A 22,655-nucleotide genomic window follows, 5' to 3' on the forward strand; every position below is an offset into this window, starting at 1 on the left:
GTGGCTACGAGCCCTAATGTGAAACTACGTGACCAAGGGTCATTTGTGAATTGTGAATCAAAGTGGCCAAGGGCCATTTGTGAACGATGAAATTATGAGGCCAAGGGCCGATGTGTGAAATATGAACTTATACTATTGTAAGCTTATGAATCAAAAGAACCAAAGGTCTATGTGATGAATTGTAAATTATGAACCCAAGGACTCTTTTCTGAATGTGTGAAGTTCTTAGGCCAGGGGCCACATTATGACGAATATAAACCGATTACGTTGTCCCAACGAGCTGTACAGAGACAGACTGATTACATGATTTCAGCATTAATTATGTTTACAAGCATACCAGTACTATTGTTCACTGAGCTTGGCTCACCCTGTGTTATGCCTGTTTCTGTAGGTAATCAACCAGGAGGTCGATCTTAACTCGGCATCGTCATACTTTTGTCAGCCTAGGCACAGCCAAGCTTGGGGTCGGGACCCTACTTTTGTGGAGTTGTTAGATGATGGCTTACACTTTTGCTATTGGCTTAAGTTAGTATGTACTTAATAATTTTGTTATATACCCCACCTCGGGGTTGGATTTGTATATGCCTGTAAATAACTAACTCTCAAATGTATTTTGGCTTTTGATGTACTTGTCCTATGAAATGCTTATGATCCTGGCATGACTTAGTAGCTCAATGGATGTCATATTTTCTGGTTTATATCACTTATTTTTACAGCTTCCGGTCAGGCCCCTCTATGGAACCAGGTTAAGTGTCCTTTTCTGCTTAGGTCATGCCCAAACTTTTAGGGGCAAGTCTAGGGCGTGACACAATCTTTGAAAGTCCGTACGTGCTAGGGGACTGTAAGCATTTGTAGCACAACCTTTGTTAATGTCATCCCTTGGAACTCGAAAGACTTTAATTGTTGAGACTTGAAAGATTTGTTAGACCAACTTGATTCGCCCTTAGATTTTGTACAAGATGTGTTATGCTTTGATTTGATAAAGATTTCGAATATCATTCATGTAAACCCCATTATTATTTGTACCATTCACTGAGTATCCAAGCTCACCCCTCTCTATATATATGTAGGTGACGAGCAGGATGGCGGTGACGCCTAGATGTACTTGCTACTTGTTTTGGATCTTGCACTATTGCAGCATCTTGAAGATTATGCTTCTTAGTTGTGTTTCGTTGTATTTTGTATTTGATGGTTGAGAAGCCTTTTGGTCAAGATGTATTTTTGTACTTCATTTGTTGTATTAAAGCTATATAAAGATGTATGCCATTCCATTTAAACTTATGCACTGCTCTTATGGACTACTTAGCTTGAAATTTATTGCTTCCGCATTTGTAAGTCCCATATGTATACTCTGATTATGTGTGAATTTTGAAAGTTGGCCTTCGGTAATCACGAATTACTGGTCATCATGGCACCATTCTACTAGGGGCGGAATGGGGTCGTGACAAAATTATTCAGTAAATTCTTAGTAAATTATAAGAAAATCATTAGAAATTTTTTTGTAATTACTCAGTAAATTATGAGTAAATTCTCAAAAAATTTTGTATAAATTCTTGGTAAATTACTCAGTAAATTCACAGAAATTTTTTTAAAAATTACTCAGCAAATTACTCTGTAAATTCTCAATAAATTATCCATTAAATTTTCAATAAATTCTCTATAAATTACTTAGTTAATTATCGGTGAATTACACAATAAATTCAAAGTAAATTACTCTGAAAATTTTCAATGAATTCTAAGAAAATTCTCGATAAATTATGAGTAAATTACTCATTAAATTCACAGTAAATTCTCAATAAATTACTCAGTAAATTGCTTCATAAATGATTGGTAAGTTCCTAGAAAATTAGTCAACAAGTTCTCAGTAAATTCTCAATAAACTCTTAGTAATTTACTGAGTAAATTCTAAATAAATTACTAAGTAAATTCATAGTAAATTATTCGATGAATTACTCACTAAATTTATCTGTAAATTACTAAGTAAATTCCCAGTAAATTACTCGGTAAATTCTCAATACATTCTCTGTAAATTACTCAGTTAATTATCGATAAGTTCTCAAAAAATTCTGAGTCAATTACTTAGTAAATTACTCAGTAAATTATTAGACAATTACTCTGTAAATTCCAAGAAAATAACGCAGTAAATTATCTGTAAATTCTTAGTAAATTATTTAATAAATTCTAAATAAATTATTGAGTAAATTCTCAATAAATTACTCCTTAAATTCTCAGTAAATTACAAGTAAATTAATGAGTGAATTATTCAGTAATTTTTCAGTAAATTACTCGACAAATTCTCTGTAAATTACTCAGTAAATTATTGGTAAATTCTCTGTAAATTACTCAGGAAATTTCTCAGTAAATTCTCACTAAATTACTCAGGAAATTTCTCAGTAAATTACACGTAAAATTCTCTATAAATTATTCAGCAAATTCTTAGTAATTTATCAGAAAATTCTGAGTAAATTCACAAAAAATTACAAGAATTTTTTTTTTGTGAATTAATAGTAAATTATGAGAATATTACTCAATAAATTCTCAGAAAATTTTATATAAATTCTTGGTAAATTCAAAGTAATTTCTTAGTAAATTATTCAGCAAATTACTCCATAAATTCGTAAAAAATTCTCAATAAATTACTCGTTAAGCTTTCAATAAATTCTCTATAAATTACTTTGTAAATTATCAGTAAATTATTTAATAAATTATAATAAATTACTCAAAAAAATTTCAATAAATTATGTATAAATTCTTGGTAAATTACTTATAAAATTATCAAAAAAAAATTTCGTGAATTACTTTGTTAATTCTCAGTAAATTATTCGAACATTAATTAGTGAATTTCATGTAAATTATTCAATAAATTCTAAGTAAATTACTTAGTAAATTATCAATAAATTCTCAGTAACTTACTCAGTAAATTCTCAATAAATTACTTAGTAATTTCCAACTAAATTACCCAATGAAGAACTCAACAATTTATCAGTAAATTTCTTAGTCAATTCGCAATAAATTCTCAATAAATTGCTCAGTAAATTATCGGTAGATTCTTAGTAAATTACTTCGTAAATTCTCAACAAATTACACGCAAAATTCTCAGAAAATTATTCAGTAAATTCTTAGTAAATTAATAGAAAATTCTGTGTAAATTCTTAGAAAATCATTAGAATTTTTTTTGTGAATTACTCAGTAAATTATGAGTAAATTCTCAGAAAATTTTGTATAAATTCTTGGTGAATTACTCAGGAAATTCACAGCATTTTTTTAAAAATTACTCAGCAAATTAATCTGTAAATTCCCAATAAATTATCCGTTAAATTTTCTATAAATTCTCTATAAATTACTCAGTTAATTATCGGCGAATTACTCAATAAATTCAAAGTAAATTACTCTGAAAATTTTCAATAAATTCTAAGAAAATTCTAAATAAATTATGAGTAAATTACCCATTAAATTCACAATAAATTCTCAATAAATTACTCAGTAAATTGCTTCATAAATGATTGGTAAGTTCCTAGAAAATTTGTCAACAAATTCTCAGTAAATTCTCACTAAATTACTCAGGAAATTTCTCAGTAAATTACACGTAAAATTCTCTATAAAATATTTAGCAAATTCTTAGTAATTTATCAGAAAATTCAGAGTAAATTCACAAAAAATTACAAGAATTTTTTTGTGAATTAATCAGTAAATTATGAGTAAATTACTCAATAAATTCTCAAAAAAATTTATATAAATTCTTGGTAAACTCAAAGTAATTTCTTAGTAAATTATTCAGCAAATTACTCCATAAGTTCATAGTAAATTCTCAATAAATTACTCGTTGAGTTTTCAATAAATTCTCTATAAATAACTTTGTAAATTATCAGTAAATTATTTAATAAATTGTAAATAAATTACTCATAAAATTTTCAATAAATTCTGTACAAATTCATTGTAAATTTACTCATAAAATTATCAAAAAAAAAATCGTGAATTACTTCGTTAATTCTTAGCAAATTATTCGAACATTAATTTGCAAATTCTCAGTAAATTATTCAATAAATTCTAAGTAAATTACTTAGTAAATTCTCAATAAATTAATCCATAAAGTCTAAGTAAATTATCAATAAATTCTTAGTAACTTACTCAGTAAATTCTCAATAAATTACTTAGTAATTTCCAACTAAATTACCCAGTGAAGAACTTAACAATTTATCAGTAAATTTCTTAGTTAATTCGCAATAAATTCTCAATAAATTACTCAGTAAATTCCCATTAAATTACTAGGTAAAATTCTCAATAAATTACACGCAAAATTCCAAGAAAATTATTCAGTAAATTCTTAGTAAATTATTAGAAAATCATTAGAAATTTTTTTGGAAATTACTCAGTAAATTATGAGTAAATTCACAGAAATTTTATTAAAAATTACTTAGCAAATTAATCTGTAAATTCTCAATAAATTATAAGTTAAATTTTCAATAAATTCTCTATAAATTGCACATTAAATTACTCAGTAAATTCTCAATAAATTCTCTGTAAATTACTCAGTTAATTATCGATAAGTTATCAAAAAATTCTGAGTCAATTACTTAGTAAATTACTCAGTAAATTATTTGAAAATTACTCTTTAAATTCCAAGAAAATAACGCAGTAAATTATCTGTAAATTCTTAGTAAATTATTTAATAAATTCTAAATAAATTACTGAGTAAATTCTCAATAAATTACTCCTTAAATTCTCAGTAAATTACAAGTAAATTAATGAGTGAATTATTCAGTAATTTTTTTGTAAATTACCCGATAAATTCTATGTAAATTACTCAGGAAATTTCTCAATAAATTCTCACTAAATTACTCAAGAAATTTCTCAGTAAATTACACGTAAAATTTTCTATAAATTATTCACCAAATTCTAAGTAATTTATCAGAAAATTCTGAGTAAATTCACAAAAAATTACAAGAATTTTTTTTTTGTGAATTAATCAGTAAATTATGAGTAAATTACTCAATAAATTCTCAGAAAATATTATATAAATTCTTGGTAAATTCAAAGTAATTTCTTAGTAAATTATTCAGCAAATTACTCCATAAATTTGTAGTAAATTCTCAATAAATTACTCGTTAAGTTTTCCATAAATTCTCTATAAATTTCTTTGTAAATTATCAGTAAATTATTTAATAAATTGTAAATAAATTACTCAGAAAATTTTCAATAAATTCTTTGTAAATTACTCATAAAATTATCAAAAAAAAAAATTGTGAATTATTTTGTTTATTCTCAGTAAATTATTCGAACATTAATTAGTGAATTGTCAGTAAATTATTCAATAAATTCTAAATAAATTACTTAGTAAATTCTCAATAAATTAATTCATAAAGTCTAAGTAAATTATCAATAAATTCTTAGTAACTTACTCAGTAAATTCTCAATAAATTACTTAGTAATTTCCAACTAAATTACCCAGTGAAGAACTTTACAATTTATCAGTAAATTTCTTAATCAATTCGCAGTAAATTCTCAATAAATTACTCAGTAAATTCTCATTAAATTACTGAGTAAAATTCTCAATAAATTACACGCAAAATTCTCAGAAAATTATTCAGTAAATTCTTAGAAAATCATTAGAAATTTTTTTGTGAATTACTCAGTAAATTATGAGTAAATTCTCAGAAAATTTTGTATAAATTCTTGGTGAATTACTCAGGAAATTCACAGCAATTTTTTTAAAAATTACACAGCAAATTACGCTCTAAATTCTCAATAAATTATCCGTTAAATTTTCAATAAATTCTCAATAAATTACTCAGTTATTTATCGGTGAATTACTCAGTAAATTCTAAGTAAATTACTCTAAAAATTTTCAATAAATTCTAAGAAAATTCTAAATAAATTATGAGTAAATTACTCATTAAATTGACAGTAAATTCCTAATAAATTACACAGTAAATTGCTTCATAAATGAATGGTAAGTTCCTAGAAAATTAGTCAACAAATTCTCAGTAAATTCTCAATAATCTCTTAGTAATTTACTGAGTAAATTCTAAATAAATTACTAAGTAAATTCATAGTAAATTATTCTGTGAATTACTCACTAAATTTATCTGTAAATTACTAAGTAAATTCCCAGTAAATTGCTCGGTAAATTCTCAATAAATTCTCTGTAAATTACTCAGTTAAATATCGATAAGTTCTCAAAAAATTCTGAGTCAAGTACTTTGTAAATTACTCAGTAAATTATTAGAAAATTACTCTGTAAATTCCAAGAAAATAACGCAGTAAATTATCTGTAAATTCTTAGTAATTATTTAATAAATTCTAAACAAATTATTGAGTAAATTCTCAATAAATTACTCCTTAAATTCTCAGTAAATTACAAGTAAATTAATGAGTGAATTATTCAGTAATTTTTCAGAAAATTAGTCGATAAATTCTCCATAAATTACTCAGTAAATTATTGGTAAATTCTCTGTAAATTACTCAGGAAATTTCTCAGTAAATTCATACTAAATTACTCAGGAAATTTCTCAGTAAATTACACGTAAAATTCTCTATAAATTATTCAGTAAATTTTTTGTAATTTATCAGAAACTTCTGAGAAAATTCACAAAAAATTACAAGAATTTTTTTTTGTGAATTAATCAGTAAATTATGAGTAAATTACTCAATAAATTCTCAGAAAATTTTATATAAATTCTTGGTAAATTCAAAGTAATTTCTTAGTAAATTATTCAGCAAATTACTCCATAAATTCGTAGTAAATTCTTAATAAATTACTCGTTGAGTTTTCAATAAATTCTCTACAAATTACTTTGTAAATTATCAGTAAATTATTTAATAAATTGTAAATGAATTACTCAGAAAATTTTCAATAAATTCTGTATAAATTCATGGTAAATTACTCATAAAATTATCAGAAAAAATTTTGTGAATTACTTTGTTAATTCTCAGTAAATTATTCGAACATTAATTTGTGAATTCTCAGTAAATTATTCAATAAATTCTAAGTAAATTACTTAGTAAATTCTCAATAAATTAATCCATAAAGTCTAAGTAAATTATCAAGAAATTCTTAGTAACTTACTTAGTAAATTCTTAATAAATTACTTAGCAATTTCCAACTAAATTACCCAATGAAGAACTTAACAATTTATCAGCAAATTTCTTAGTCAATTCGCTGTAAATTCTCAATAAATTACTCAATAAATTATCGGTAGATTCTTAGTAAATTACTCAGTAAATTCCCATTAAATTACTAAGTAAAATTCTCAATAAATTACACGCAAAATTCTCAAAAAATTATTCAGTAAATTCTTAGTAAATTATTAGAAAATTCTGTGTAAATTCTTAGAAAATCATTAGAAATTTTTTTGTGAATTACTCAGTAAATTATGAGTAAATTCTCAAAACAATTTGTATAAATTCTTGGTGAATTACTCAGTAAATTCACAGTAATTTTTTTAAAAATTACTCAGCAAATTACGCTCTAAATTCTCAATAAATTATCCGTTAAATTTTCAATAAATTCTCAATAAATTACTCAGTTATTTATCGGTGAATTACTCAATAAATTCAAAGTAAATTACTCTAAAAATTTCCAATAAATTCTAAGAAAATTCTCAATAAATTATGAGTAAATTACTCATTAAATTGACAGTAAATTCCAAATAAATTACTCAGTAAATTGCTTCATAAATGATTGGTAAGTTCATAGAAAATTAGCCAACAAATTCTCAGTAAATTCTCAATAAACTCTTAGTAATTTACTGAGTAAATTCTAAATAAATTACTAAGTAAATTCATAGTAAATTATTCGGTGAATTACTCACTAAATTTATCTGTAAATTACTAAGTAAATTCCCAGTAAATTACTCGGTAAATTCTCAATAAATTCTCTGTAAATTACTCTGTTAATTATCGATAAGTTCTCAAAAAATTCTGAGTCAAGTACTTAGTAAATTACTCAGTAAATTATTAGAAAATTTCTCTGTAAATTCCAAGAAAATAACGCAGTAAATTATCTATAAATTCTTAGTAAATTATTTAATAAATTCTAAATAAATTACTGAGTAAATTCTCAATAAATTACTCATTAAATTCTCAGTAAATTACAAGTAAATTAATGAGTGAATTATTCAGTAATTTTTCAGTAAATTACTCGATAAATTTTCTATAAATTACTCAGTAAATTATTGGTAAATTCTCTATAAATTACTCAGGAAATTTCTCCGTAAATTCTCACTAAATTATTCAGGAAATTTCTCAGTAAATTACACGTAAAATTCTCTATAAATTATTCAGCAAATTCTTAGTAATTTATCAGAAAATTCTAAGTAAATTCACAAAAAATTACAAGAGTTTTTTTTTTTGTGAATTAATCAGTAAATTATGAGTAAATTACTCAATAAATTCTCAGAAAATTTTATATAAATTCTTGATAAATTCAAAGTAATTTCTTAGTAAATTATTCAGCAAATTACTCCATGAATTCGTAGAAAATTCTCAATAAATTACTCGGTAAGTTTTCAATAATTTCTCTATAAATTACTTTGTAAATTATCAGTAAATTATTTAATAAATGGTAAATAAATTACTCAGAAAATTTTCAATAAATTCTATATAAATTCATGGTAAATTACTCATAAAATTATCAAAAAAAAATTGTGAATTACTTTGTTAATTCTCAGTAAATTATTCGAACATTAATTTGTGAATTCTCAGTAAATTATTCAATAAATTCTGAGTAAATTACTTACTAAATTCTCAATAAATTAATCCATAAAGTCGAAGTAAATTATCAATAAATTCTTAGTAACTTACTCAGTGAATTCTTAATAAATTATTTAGCAATTTCCAACTAAATTACCCAGTGAAGAACTTAACAATTTATCAGTAAATTTCTTAGTCAATTCGCTGTAAATTCTCAATAAATTACTCAGCAAATTCTCATTAAATTACTCAGTAAAATTCTCAATAAATTACTTGCAAAATTCTCAAAAAATTATTCTGTAAATTTTTAGTAAATTATTGGAAAATCATTAGAAATTTTTTTGTGAATTGCTCAGTAAATTATGAGTAAATTCTCAAAAAAATTTGTATAAATTCTTGGTAAATTACTCAGTTAATTCACAGAAATTTTTTAAAAATTACTCAGCAAATTACTCTGTAAATTCTCAATAAATTATCCGTTAAATTTTCAATAAATTCTCTATAAATTACTCAGTTAATTATCGGTGAATTACTCAATAAATTCAAAGTAAATTACTCTGAAAATTTTTAATAAATTCTAGAAAAATTCTCAATAAATTATGAGTAAATTACTCATTAAATTCACAGTAAATTCTCAATAAATTACTCAGAAAATTGCTTCATAAATGATTGGTAAGTTCCTAGAAAATTAGCCAACAAATTCTCAGTAAATTCTCAATAAACTCTTAGTAATTTACTGAGTAAATTATAAATATATTACTAAGTAAATTCATTGTAAATTATTCGGTGAATTACTCACTAAATTTATCTGTAAATTACTAAGTAAATTCCCAGTATATTACTCGGTAAATTCTCAATAAATTCTCTGTAAATTACTCAGTTAATTATCGATAAGTTCCCAAAAATTCTGAGTCAATAACTTAGTAAATTACTCAGTAAATTATTAGACAATTACTCTGTAAATTCCAAGAAAATAACGCAGTAAATTATCTGTAAATTCTTAGTAAATTATTTAATAAATTCTAAATAAATTACTGAGAAAATTCTCAATAAATTACTCATTAAACTCTCTGTAAATTACAAGTAAATTAATGAGTGAATTATTCAGTAATTTTTCAGTAAATTACTCGATAAATTCTCTATAAATTACTCAGTAAATTATTGGTAAATTCTCTGCAAATTACTCAAGAAATTTCTCAGTAAATTCTCACTAAATTACTCAGGAAATTTCTCAGTAAATTACACGTAAAATTCTCTATAAATTATTCAGCAAATTCTTAGTAATTTATCAGAAAATTCTAAGTAAATTCGCAAAAAAATTACAAGACTTTTTTTTGTGAATTAATCAATAAATTATGAGTAAATTACTCAATAAATTCTCAGAAAATTTTATATAAATTCTTGATAAATTCAAAGTAATTTCTTAGTAAATTATACAGCAAATTACTCCATAAATTCGTAGAAAATTCTCAATAAATTACTCGTTAAGTTTTCAATAAATTCTCTACAAATTACATTGTAAATCATCAGTAAATTATTTAATAAATTGTAAATAAATTACTCAGAAAATTTTCAATAAATTCTATATAAATTCATGGTAAATTACACATAAAATTATCAAAAAAAAAAATTCGTGAATTACTTTGTTAATTCTCCGTAAATTATTCGAACATTAATTTGTGAATTCTCAGTAAATTATTCAATAAATTCTATGTAAATTAATTAGTAAATTCTCAATAAATTAATCCATAAAGTCTAAGTAAATTATCAATAAGTTCTTAGTAACTTACTCAGTAAATTCTCAATAAATTACTTAGTAATTTCCAACTAAATTACCCAGTGAAGAACTTAACAATTTATCAGTAAATTTCTTAGTCAATTAGCAGTAAATTCTCAATAAGTCACTCAGTAAATTATCGGTAGATTCTTAGTAAATTACTCAGTAAATTCTCATTAAATTACACGCAAAATTCTCAGAAAATTATTCAGTAAATTCTTAGTAAATTATTAGAAATTTTTTTGTGAATTACTCAGTAAATTATGAGTAAATTCTCAAAAAATTTTGTATAAATTCTTGGTAAATTACTCAGTAAATTCACAGAATTTTTTTAAAAAATTACTCATCAAATTACTCTATAAATTCTCAATAAATTATCCGTTAAATTTTCAATAAATTCTCTATAAATTACTTAGTTAATTATCGGTGAATTACTCAATAAATTCAAAGTAAATTACTCTTAAAATTTTCAATGAATTCTAAGAAAATTCTTGATAAATTATGAGTAAATTACTCATTAAATTTACAGTAAATTCTCAATAAATTACTCAGTAAATTGCTTCATAAATGATTGGTAAGTTCCTAGAAAATTAGTCAACAAATTCTCAGTAAATTCTCAATAAACTCTTAGTAATTTACTAAGTAAATTCTAAATAAATTACTAAGTAACTTCATAGTAAATTATTCGGTGAATTACTCACTAAATTTATCTGTAAATTACTAAGTAAATTCTCAGTAAATTACTCGGTAAATTATCAATAAATTCTCTGTAAATTTCTCAGTTAATTATCGATAAGTTCTCACAAAATTCTGAGTCAATTACTTAGTAAATTACTCAGTAAATTATTAGAAAATTACTTTGTAAATTTCAAGAAAATAACGCAGTAAATTTTCTGTAAATTCTTGGTAAATTATTTAATCAATTCTAAATAAATTACTGAGCAAATTCTCAATAAATTACTCCTTAAATTCTCAGTAAATTACAAGTAAATTAATGAGTGAATTATTCAGTAAATTACTCGATAAATTCTCTATAAATTACTCAGTAAATTATTGGTAAATTCTCTGTAAATTACGCAGAAAATTTCTCAGTAAATTCTCACAAAATTACTCAGGAAATTTCTCAGGAAATTACACGTAAAATTCTCTATAAATTAGTCAGCAAATTCTTAGTAATTTATCAGAAAATTTTGAGTAAATTCACAAAAAATTACAAGAATTTTTTTTGTGAATTAATCAGTAAATTATGAGTAAATTACCAATAAATCCTCAAAAATTTTTATATAAATTCTTGGTAAATTCAAAGTAATTTCTTAGTAAATTATTCAGAAAATTACTCCATAAATTCGTAGTAAATTCTCAATAAATTACACGTTAATTTTTCAATAAATTCTCTATAAATTACTTTGTAAATTATCAGTAAATTATTTAATAAATTCTAAATAAATTACTCAGAAAATTTTCAATCAATTCTGTATAAAGTCATGGTAAATTACTCATAAAATTATCAAAAAAAATATCCTGAATTACTTTGTTAACTTTCAGTAAATTATTCGAACATTAATTAGTGAATTTCCTGTCAATTATTTAATAAATTCTAAGTAAATTACTTAGTAAATTCTCAATAAATTAATCCATAAAGTCTAAGTAAATTATCAATAAATTCTTAGTAACTTACTCAGTAAATTTTCAATAAATTATTCAGTAAATTATCGGTAGATTCTTAGTAAATTACTCAATAAAATTCTTAATAAATTACATGCAAAATTTTCAGAAATTATTCAGTAAATTATTAGAAATTTTTTTTGTGAATTACTCAGTAAATTATGAGTAAATTCTCAGAAAATTTTGTATAAATTCTTGGTAAATTACTCAGTAAATTCACAGAAATTTTTTTAAAAATTACTCAGCAAATTACTCTGTAAATTCTCAATAAATTATCCGTTAAATTTTCAATAAATTCTCTATAAATTACTCAGTTAATTATCGGTGAATTACTCAATAAATTCAAAGTAAATTACTCTGAAAATTTTCAATAAATTCTAAGAAAATTCTCAATAAATTATGAGTAAATTACTCATTAAATTCACAGTAAATTCTCAATAAATTACTCAGTATATTGCTTCATAAATGATTGGTAAGTTCTTGGAAAATTAGTCAACAAATTCTCAGTAAATTCTCAATAAACTCTTAGTAATTTACTGAGTAAATTCTAAATAAATTACTAAGTAAATTCATAGTAAATTATTCGGTGAATTACTCACTAAATTTATCTGTAAATTACTAAGTAAATTCCCAGTAAATTACTCGGTAAATTCTCAATAAATTCTCTGTAAATTACTCAGTTAATTATCGATAAGTTCTCCAAAAATTCTATGTCAATTACTTAGTAAATTACTCAGTAAATTATTAGAAAATTACTCTGTAAATTCCAAGAAAATAATGCAATAAATTATCTGTAAATTCTTAGTAAATTATTTAATAAATTCTAAATAAATTACTGAGTAAATTCTCAATAAATTACTCCTTAAATTCTCAGTAAATTACAAGTAAATTAATGAGTGAATTATTCAGTAATTTTTCAGTAAATTAGTCGATAAATTCTCCGTAAATTACTCTGTAAATTATTGGTAAATTCTCACTAAATTACTCAGGAAATTTCTCAGTAAATTACACGTAAAATTCTCTATAAATTATTCAACAAATTCTTAGTAATTTATCAGAAAATTCTGAGTAAATTCAAAAAAAATTACAAGATTTTTTTTTTTGTGAATTAATCAATAAATTATGAGTAAATTACTCAATAAATTCTCAGAAAATTTTATATAAATTCTTGGTAAATTTAAAGTAATTTCTTAGTAAATTATTCAGCAAATTACTCCATAAATTCGTAGAAATTTCTCAATAAATTACTCGTTAAGTTTTCCATAAATTCTCTATAAATTACTTTGTAAATTATCAGTAAATTATTTAATAAACTGTATATAAATTACTCAGAAAATTTTCAATAAATTCTTTATAAATTCATGGTAAATTACTCATAAAATTATCAAAAAAAATTCATGAATTACTTTGTTAATTCTCAGTAAATTATTCGAACATTCATTTGTGAATTGTCAGTAAATTATTCAATAAATTCTAAGTAAATTACTTAGTAAATTCACAATAAATTAATCCATAAAGTCTAAGTAAATTATCAATAAATTCTTAGTAACTTACTCAGTAAATTCTCAATAAATTACTTAGTAATTTCCAACTAAATTACCCAGTGAAGAACTTAACAATTTATCAGTAAATTTCTTAGTCAATTCGCAGTAAATTCTCAATAAATTACTCAGTAAATTATCGGTAGATTCTTAGTAAATTACTCAGTAAATTCTCATTAAATTACTCAATAAAATTCTCAATAAATCACACGCAAAATTCTCAGAAAATTATTCAGTAAATTCTTAGTAAATTATAAGAAAATCATTAGAAATTTTTTTGTGAATTACTCAGTAAATTATGAGTAAATTCTCAGAAAATTTTGTATAAATTCTTGGTAAATTACTCAGTAAATTCACAGAAATTTTTTTAAAAATTACTCAGCAAATTACACTCTAAATTCTTAATAAATTATCCGTTAAATTTTCAATAAATTCTCTATAAATTACTTAGTTAATTATCGGTGAATTACTTAATAAATTCAAAGTAAATTACTCTAAAAATTTTCAATGAATTCTAAGAAAATTCTCGATAAATTATGAGTAAATTACTCATTAAATTCACAGTAAATTCTCAATAAATTACTCAGTAAATTGCTTCATAAATGATTGGTAAGTTTCTAGAAAGTTAGTCAACAAATTCTCAGTAAATTCTCAATAAACTCTTAGTAATTTACTGAGTAAATTCTAAATAAATTACTAAGTAAATTCATAGTAAATTATTCGGTGAATTACTCACTAAATTTATCTGTAAATTACTAAGTAAATTCCCAGTCAATTACTCAGTTAATTATCGATAAGTTCTCGAAAAATTCTGAGTCAATTACTTAGTAAATTACTCAGTAAATTATTAGAAAATTACTCTGTAAATTCCAAGAAAATAACGCAGTAAATTATCTGCAAATTCTTAGTAAATTATTTAATAAATTCTAAATAAATTACTGAGTATATTCTCAATAAATTACTCCTTAAATTCTCAGTAAATTACAAGTAAATTAATGAGTGAATTATTCAGTAATTTTTCAATAAATTACTCGATAAATTCTCCGTAAATTACTCAGTAAATTATTGGTAAATTCTCAATAAATTACTTATGAAATTTCTCAGTAAATTCTCACTAAATTACTCAGGAAATTTCTCAGTAAATTACACATAAAATTCTCTTTAAATTATTCAGCAAATTCTATGTAATTTATCAGAAAATTTTGAGTAAATTCACAAAAAATTACAAGATTTTTTTTTTTGAATTAATCTGTAAATTATGAGTGAATTATCAATAAATTCTTAGTAACTTACTCTGTAAATTCTCAATAAATTACTTAGTAATTTCCAACTAAATTACCCAGTGAAGAACTTAACAATTTATCAGTAATTTCTTAGTCAATTCGCAGCAAATTCTCAATAAATTACTCAGTAAATTATCGGTAGATTCTTAGTAAATTACTCAGTAAATTCTCATTAAATTACTCAGCAAAATTCTCAAGAAAATTACATGCAAAATTCTCAGAAAATTATTCAGTATATTATTAGAAAATTCTGTGTAAATTCTTAGAAAATCATTATAAATTTTTTTGTGAATTACTCTGTAAATTATGAGTAAATTCTCAGAAAATTTTGTATAAATTCTTGGTAAATTACTCAGTAAATTCACAGAAATTTTTTTAAAAATTACTCAGCAAATTACTCTGTAAATTCTCAATAAATTATCCGTTAAATTTTCAATAAATTCTCTATAAATTACTCAGTTAATTATCGGTGAATTACTCAATAAATTCAAAGTAAATTACTCTGAAAATTTTCAATAAATTCTAAGAAAATTCTCAATAAATTATGAGTAAATTACTCATTAAATTCACAGTAAATTCTCAATAAATTACTCAGTATATTGCTTCATAAATGATTGGTAAGTTCTTGGAAAATTAGTCAACAAATTCTCAGTAAATTCTCAATAAACTCTTAGTAATTTACTGAGTAAATTCTAAATAAATTACTAAGTAAATTCATAGTAAATTATTCGGTGAATTACTCACTAAATTTATCTGTAAATTACTAAGTAAATTCCCAGTAAATTACTCGGTAAATTCTCAATAAATTCTCTGTAAATTACTCAGTTAATTATCGATAAGTTCTCCAAAAATTCTATGTCAATTACTTAGTAAATTACTCAGTAAATTATTAGAAAATTACTCTGTAAATTCCAAGAAAATAATGCAATAAATTATCTGTAAATTCTTAGTAAATTATTTAATAAATTCTAAATAAATTACTGAGTAAATTCTCAATAAATTACTCCTTAAATTCTCAGTAAATTACAAGTAAATTAATGAGTGAATTATTCAGTAATTTTTCAGTAAATTAGTCGATAAATTCTCCGTAAATTACTCTGTAAATTATTGGTAAATTCTCACTAAATTACTCAGGAAATTTCTCAGTAAATTACACGTAAAATTCTCTATAAATTATTCAACAAATTCTTAGTAATTTATCAGAAAATTCTGAGTAAATTCAAAAAAAATTACAAGATTTTTTTTTTTGTGAATTAATCAATAAATTATGAGTAAATTACTCAATAAATTCTCAGAAAATTTTATATAAATTCTTGGTAAATTTAAAGTAATTTCTTAGTAAATTATTCAGCAAATTACTCCATAAATTCGTAGAAATTTCTCAATAAATTACTCGTTAAGTTTTCCATAAATTCTCTATAAATTACTTTGTAAATTATCAGTAAATTATTTAATAAACTGTATATAAATTACTCAGAAAATTTTCAATAAATTCTTTATAAATTCATGGTAAATTACTCATAAAATTATCAAAAAAAATTCATGAATTACTTTGTTAATTCTCAGTAAATTATTCGAACATTCATTTGTGAATTGTCAGTAAATTATTCAATAAATTCTAAGTAAATTACTTAGTAAATTCACAATAAATTAATCCATAAAGTCTAAGTAAATTATCAATAAATTCTTAGTAACTTACTCAGTAAATTCTCAATAAATTACTTAGTAATTTCCAACTAAATTACCCAGTGAAGAACTTAACAATTTATCAGTAAATTTCTTAGTCAATTCGCAGTAAATTCTCAATAAATTACTCAGTAAATTATCGGTAGATTCTTAGTAAATTACTCAGTAAATTCTCATTAAATTACTCAATAAAATTCTCAATAAATCACACGCAAAATTCTCAGAAAATTATTCAGTAAATTCTTAGTAAATTATAAGAAAATCATTAGAAATTTTTTTGTGAATTACTCAGTAAATTATGAGTAAATTCTCAGAAAATTTTGTATAAATTCTTGGTAAATTACTCAGTAAATTCACAGAAATTTTTTTAAAAATTACTCAGCAAATTACACTCTAAATTCTTAATAAATTATCCGTTAAATTTTCAATAAATTCTCTATAAATTACTTAGTTAATTATCGGTGAATTACTTAATAAATTCAAAGTAAATTACTCTAAAAATTTTCAATGAATTCTAAGAAAATTCTCGATAAATTATGAGTAAATTACTCATTAAATTCACAGTAAATTCTCAATAAATTACTCAGTAAATTGCTTCATAAATGATTGGTAAGTTTCTAGAAAGTTAGTCAACAAATTCTCAGTAAATTCTCAATAAACTCTTAGTAATTTACTGAGTAAATTCTAAATAAATTACTAAGTAAATTCATAGTAAATTATTCGGTGAATTACTCACTAAATTTATCTGTAAATTACTAAGTAAATTCCCAGTCAATTACTCAGTTAATTATCGATAAGTTCTCGAAAAATTCTGAGTCAATTACTTAGTAAATTACTCAGTAAATTATTAGAAAATTACTCTGTAAATTCCAAGAAAATAACGCAGTAAATTATCTGCAAATTCTTAGTAAATTATTTAATAAATTCTAAATAAATTACTGAGTATATTCTCAATAAATTACTCCTTAAATTCTCAGTAAATTACAAGTAAATTAATGAGTGAATTATTCAGTAATTTTTCAATAAATTACTCGATAAATTCTCCGTAAATTACTCAGTAAATTATTGGTAAATTCTCAATAAATTACTTATGAAATTTCTCAGTAAATTCTCACTAAATTACTCAGGAAATTTCTCAGTAAATTACACATAAAATTCTCTTTAAATTATTCAGCAAATTCTATGTAATTTATCAGAAAATTTTGAGTAAATTCACAAAAAATTACAAGATTTTTTTTTTTGAATTAATCTGTAAATTATGAGTGAATTATCAATAAATTCTTAGTAACTTACTCTGTAAATTCTCAATAAATTACTTAGTAATTTCCAACTAAATTACCCAGTGAAGAACTTAACAATTTATCAGTAATTTCTTAGTCAATTCGCAGCAAATTCTCAATAAATTACTCAGTAAATTATCGGTAGATTCTTAGTAAATTACTCAGTAAATTCTCATTAAATTACTCAGCAAAATTCTCAAGAAAATTACATGCAAAATTCTCAGAAAATTATTCAGTATATTATTAGAAAATTCTGTGTAAATTCTTAGAAAATCATTATAAATTTTTTTGTGAATTACTCTGTAAATTATGAGTAAATTCTCAGAAAATTTTGTATAAATTCTTGGTAAATTACTCAGTAAATTCACAGAAATTCTTTTAAAAATTACTCAGCAAATTACTCTGCAAATTCTCAATAAATTATCCGTTAAATTTTCAATAAATTGTCTATAAATTACTCAGTTAATTATCGGTGAATTACTCAATAAATTCAAAGTAAATTACCCTGAAAATTTTTAATAAATTCTAAGAAAATTCTCAATAAATTATGAGTAAATTACTCATTAAATTCACAGCAAATTCTCAATAAATTACTCAGTAAATTGCTTCATATATGATTGGTAAGTTCCTAGAAAATTAGTCAACAAATTCTCAGTAAATTCTCAATAAACTCTTAGTAATTTACTGAGTAAATTCTAAATAAATTACTAAGTAAATTCATAGTAAATTATTCGGTGAATTACTCACCAAATTTATCTGTAAATTACTAAGTAAATTCCCAGTAAATTACTCGGTAAATTCTCAATAAATTCTTTTTAAATTACTCAGTTAATTACCGATAAGTTCTCAAAAAATTCTGAGTCAATTACTTAGTAAATTACTCAGTAAATTATTAGAAAATTACTCTGTAAATTCCAAGAAAATAACGCAATAAATTATCTGCAAATTCTTAGTAAATTATTTAATAAATTCCAAATAAATTACTGAGTAAATTCTCAATAAATTACTCCTTAAATTCTCCGTAAATTACAGGTAAATTAATGAGTGAATTATTCAGTAATTTTTCAGTAAATTACTCGATAAAATCTTCGTAAATTACTCAGTAAATTATTGGTAAATTCTCTGTAATTTACTCAGGAAATTTCTCAGTAAATTTTCACTAAATTACTCAGGAAATTTCTCAGTAAATTACACGTTAAATTCTCTATAAATTATTCAGCAAATTCTTAGTAATTTATCAGAAAATTCTGAGTAAATTCACAAAAAATTATAAGAATTTTTTTTTTGTGAATTAATCAGTAAAATATGAGTATATTATCAAAAAATTCTTAGTAACTTACTCAGTAAATTCTCAAGAAATTACTTAGCAATTTCCAACTAAATTACCCAGAGAAGAACTTAACAATTTATCAGTAAATTTCTTAGGCAATTCGTAGTAAATTTTCAATAAATTACTCAGTAAATTATTGGTAGATTCTTAGTAAATTACTCAGTAAATTCTCATTAAATTACTCAGTAAAATTCTCAACAAATTACACGCAAAATTCTCAGAAAATTATTCAGTAAATTCTTAGTAAATTATTAGAAAATCATTAGAAATTTTTTTGTGAATTACTCTGTAAATTATGAGTAAATTCTTAGAAAATTTTGTATAAATTCTTGGTAAATTACTCAGTAAATTCACAGAAATTTTTTTAAAAATTACTCAGCAAATTACTCTGTAAATTCTCAATAAATTATCCGTTAAATTTTCAATAAATTCCCTACAAATTACCTAGTTAATTATCGATGAATTACTCAATAAATTTAAAGTAAATTACTCTGTAAATTTTTAATAAATTCTAAAAAAATTCTCAATAAATTATGAGTAAATTACTCATTAAATTCACAGTAAATTCTCAATAATTTACTCAGTAAATTGCTTCATAAATGATTGGCAAGTTCCTAGAAAATTAGTCAAGAAATTCTCAGTAAATTCTCAATAAATTCTTAGTAATTTACTGAGTAAATTCTAAATAAATTACTAAGTAAATTCATAGTAAATTATTCGGTGAATTACTTACTAAATTTATCTGTAAATTACTAAGTAATTTCCCAGTAAATTACTCGGTAAATTCACAATAAATTCTTTGTAAATTACTAAGTTAATTATCGATAAGCTCTCAAAAAATTTTGAGTCAATTACTTAGTAAATTACTCAGTAAATTATTAGAAAATTACTTTGTAAATTCCAAAAAAATAATGCAGTAAATTATCTGCAAATTCTTAGTAAATTATTTAATAAATTCTAAATAAATTACTGAGTAAATTATCAATAAATTACTCCTTAAATTCTCAGTAAATTACAGGTAAATTAATGGGTGAATTATTCAGTAAATTACTCGATAAATTCTCCGTAAATTACTCAGTAAATTATTGGTAAGTTCTCTGTAATTACTTAGGAAATTTCTCAGTAAATTACACGTAAAATTCTCTATGAATTATTCAGCAAATTCTTAGTAATTTATCAGAAAATTCTGAGTAAATTCACAAAAAATTACAAGAATTTTTTTTTTGTGAATTAATCAGTAAATTATGAGTAAATTATCAATAAATACTTAGTAACTTACTCAGTAAATTCTCAATAAATTACTTAGTAAATTCCAACAAAATTACCCAGTGAAGAACTTAACAATTTATCTGTAAATTTTTTAGTCAATTCGCAGTAAATTCTCAATAAATTACTCAGTAAATTATCGGTAGATTCTTAGTAAATTACTCTGTAAATTATGAGTAAATTCTCAAAAAATTTTGCATAAATTCTTGGTAAATTACTCAGTAAATTCACTGAATTTTTTTTAAAAATTACTCAGCAAATTACTCTGTAAATTCTCAATAAATTATCCGTTAAATTTTCAATAAATTCCCTACAAATTACTTAGTTAATTATCGGTGAATTACTCAATAAATTGAAAGTAAATTACTCTGAAAATTTTCAATAAATTCTAAGAAAATTCTCAATAAATTATGAGTAAATTACTCATTAAATTCACAGTAAATTCTCAATAAATTACTCAGTAAATTGCTTCATAAATGATTGGCAAGTTCCTAGAAAATTAGTCAACAAATTCTCAGTAAATTCTCAATAAACTCTTAGTAATTTACTGAGTAAATTCTAAATAAATTACTAAGTAAATTCATAGTAAATTATTCGGTGAATTACTCGCTAAATTTATCTGTAAATTACTAAGTAAATTTCCAGTAAATTACTCGGTAAATTCTCAATAAATTCTTTGTAAATTACTAAGTTAATTATCGATAAGTTCCCAAAAAATTTTGAGTCAATTACTTAGTAAATTACTCAGTAAATTATTAGAAAATTACTCTGTAAATTCCAAGAAAATAACGCAGTAAATTATCTGCAAATTCTTAGTAAATTATTTAATAAATTCTAAATAAATTACTGAGTAAATTCTCAATAAATTACCCCTTAAATTCTCATTAAATTACAGGTAAATTAATGGGTGAATTATTCAGTAAATTACTCGATAAATTCTCCGTAAAGTACTCAGTAAATTATTGGTAAGTTCTCTGTAAATTACTCAGGAAATTTCTCAGTAAATTACACGTAAAATTCTCTATGAATTATTCAACAAATTCTTAGTAATTTATCAGAAAATTCTGAGTAAATTCACAAAAAATTACAAGAATTTTTTTTTTGTGAATTAATTAGTAAATTATGAGCAAATTATCAACAAATACTCAGTAACTTACTCAGTAAATTCTCCATAAATTACTTAGTAAATTCCAACAAAATTACCCAGTGAAGAACTTAACAATTTATCTGTAAATTTTTTAGTCAATTCGTAGTAAATTCTCAACAAATTACTCAGTAAATTATCGGTAGATTCTTAGTAAATTACTCTGTAAATTATGAGTAAATTCTCAGAAAATTTTGTATAAATTCTTGGTAAATTACTCAGTAAATTCACAGATTTTTTTTTAAAAAAATTACTCAGCAAATTACTCTGTAAATTCTCAATAAATTATCCGTTAAATTTTCAATAAATTCCTTACAATTACTTAGTTAATTATCGGTGAATTACTCAATAAATTGAAAGTAAATTACTCAGAAAATTTTCAATAAATTCTAAGAAAATTCTCAATAAATTATGAGTAAATTACTCATTAAATTCACAGTAAATTCTCAATAAATTACTCAGTAAATTGCTTCATAAATGATTGGTAAGTTCCTAGAAAATTAGACGACAAATTCTCAGTAAATTCTCAATAAACTCTTAGTAATTTACTGAGTAAATTCTAAATAAATTACTAAGTAAATTCATAGTAAATTATTCGGTGAATTACTCGCTAAATTTATCTGTAAATTACAAAGTAAATTCCCAGTAAATTACTTGGTAAATTCTCAAAAAATTCTTTGTAAATTACTCAGTTAATTATCGATAAGTTCTCAAAAAATTCTTAGTCAATTACTTAGTAAATTACTCAGTAAATTATTAGAAAATTACTCTGTAAATTCCAAGAAAATAACGCAGTAAATTATCTGCAAATTCTTAGTAAATTATTTAATGAATTCGAAATAAATTACTGAGTAAATTCTCAATAAATTACTCCTTAAATTCTCAGTAAATTACAGGTAAATTAATGAGTGAATTATTCAGTAATTTTTCAGTAAATTATTGGTAAATTCTCTGTAAATTACTCGGGAAATTTCTTAGTAAATTCTCACTAA

Source organism: Camellia sinensis, chromosome 3 (genome assembly GCF_055761805.1).
Source record: "Camellia sinensis isolate YWXY chromosome 3, ASM5576180v1, whole genome shotgun sequence".
NCBI lineage: Eukaryota > Viridiplantae > Streptophyta > Magnoliopsida > Ericales > Theaceae > Camellia > Camellia sinensis.